The 2,311-nt window shown below is 41.6% G+C and overlaps 1 pseudogene; it reads left to right on the forward strand.

Moving 5' to 3' along the window:
* Nucleotides 1–540: 540 nt before the first annotated feature.
* On the forward strand, nt 541–1,368 carry LOC149813521 (FCS-Like Zinc finger 2 pseudogene; annotated as a pseudogene).
* Nucleotides 1,369–2,311: the final 943 nt, after the last annotated feature.

Genomic DNA, 2,311 nt, shown 5'->3' on the forward strand with positions numbered 1-2,311 from the left:
CCCGGTTTTCCACAATCCAGTACTCGTCCAATTTTGAGAAAGGCGGTTCGAGGGTCGGCCCAGGCCCACACTTCTCCCCCATAATTACAACACTGTCCTCTTTAATAAAAGAGCCCTAATTGACTCCAAGAATAACAAAATGTGCCAACCCCATACAAATTGTGATGGCTACCAAGGTTCGTTTTTGTTTCCAACCGCACACAACGAACCCCCCCCCCCCCCAACACACACAAAAAAAAAATACAGCATGGCATTCTTGTAATATCAGGCAGTTCAAGGGGTTGATTTTGGCAATTACAATCTTTCCAGTAAAAGAAAAGCTCTCCCGGGGCAGAGGCCCTTTTTAGTACACCACCCATTGTATTGTTCCCCACACCCGCCTGGTTTCGCCCGACCACGCTCTCTATTTATCTCCGCGACCCCTCACCCTTCCAAACTCCACTCCCTTTCCCCCCCCCCCCCAACTTCAACTTCACTTCACACCACTCCACTCGGTTATCTGCTTCTATCTTTCTTTCTCTTTTCTTCTTATCGATCTCTATGGCGTATAGAGTTATGGTTTCCTCCCCGAGGTCCAAGAAGTTCTACAATCTGGGATCCAACGGTCAAGCTCATTTCCTTCAGGCGTGCCACCTCTGCAAGCGCCCGCTAGGAGATGGCGATGATATCTACATGTACAGGTTAGACCATCTTCTTTCTTTTCTTTTTTTATTTCGATAACCAAGGAAACCACTCGTGCAGCACAGTTGGGAGGAAAGATTCACGGCCTTAACCGTCCCTTCATGACTATAGCAGAGTAGACCCAGTGATCAGGCCTGACTCCTGAGTACTTTGTAAATTTATCCAGCCACACAAAACATATTCTACACAGAAACCTACTATGCGATCTACTTGGATTATATATTCAAAAGGTCGGGTGGTTATCAGAAGTGGATTTTTTTTAGCAGATGCCAACCTTCTGCTACGTGGGGTGTAGCAATTTTCTGTGTTTTGCGTTTTTGTGTGGTGGGATTGCTTTGTAAAGTACTCAGCTCGATCAGGGACGCCTCAATATCGTAGACGTAGAAGCTCTGGATACCTTTGTTAAAAGAGAACAAAATTTCCCTTTGGGGTTCTAAGGCTAAAGCTGGGATTCTGTCTCACTCTCTGTTATATTATTTTTTTTGCAGAGGTGATACTCCGTTCTGTAGCCAGGAGTGCAGGCAAGAGCAGATCGAGTTCGACGAAGCGAAGGAGAAAATGTGGAGCTCCGTGAAGACCATTCAGAAGAAGAGCAAGGCCTCTCTTGTGGATCCGCAGCAGCAGCAGAATCCGGCAAACCAGAGCGATAACCTCCGCGTTTGCACCGGCGCGGTTGCCGCTGCGTAGATCATGAAAGGGTGTTTACATCTTTTCTTTCTACCACCGTATCCTCTGAGCGTAAGGAAGAGCAAAAGGTGGGGGAAGACGTCCCGGGGGCAGCCACGTTCCTTTATTTTTTTTCCTCGATCGGGATTTAGTGAAGAAGATGAGGGGTAAATCAGGAATGAAAACCGTTTGCTTGGACGATATTATCCTCTTTTTTTTTTTTTGGTGTAATTACCGAGGGAGGAGGGGCGAATGACCGGTAATGAGGACATTTTCGTCATTTTGGCTAGGAACTGACGACCAAACTTGTATAGGGTTGTTGGTTGTAGCCTTTTTTGTACGCGCTATTTGTCCTTTTTGGCCTTGACTTTATGTAAAAATCTTCATGTTGTTGCCCATCATTTTTCTGAGTTGCTCTCAGTTGTTGGCATCCTCGAGACTCGTTATCGTATCGGATGCATGCAATTTTGTGACTCGGACGAGTTAATTCGGTGACTCGAGTAGAATAAATTTTAAATTAATATATGGGTGTGATTTATTACTTATAATAATGCTTGTAACTTAAAAAAAACGATCGTAACGAAATATCGGTGATATTTTCAAAATACTATAGAAAAAATAAAATGTTAACTCATTGTTTTAAATTGTACAGTAACATGATATTTGGATATATTTGATCAAATATAATTTTACTTACAAGATTTATGTTTTAGATATAAATTTTCAAAAAACGTGGATAAGTAATTGCATGAGAATTATTTAAGACGTAATAAAATAATGTTATTTTCATTAATATCTCTATTATCATTAATTTAACCCTCACTCTCTCTCCATTGGATGGGGATAAAGTTCTTATCATCCAACCAAAACTACTTTGAAAAGTGTTTGAAGTAGGAAAGCATTTTTCAAAATCACGTTGAAAAATTAAGAAGCTTTAAATGCTTTTAGTTAGTGATTTAAAAAA

Source organism: Nuphar pumila, chromosome 16, assembly GCF_984573655.1.
Source record: "Nuphar pumila chromosome 16, dmNupPumi1.hap1.1, whole genome shotgun sequence".
Classification (NCBI taxonomy): Eukaryota; Viridiplantae; Streptophyta; class Magnoliopsida; order Nymphaeales; family Nymphaeaceae; genus Nuphar; species Nuphar pumila.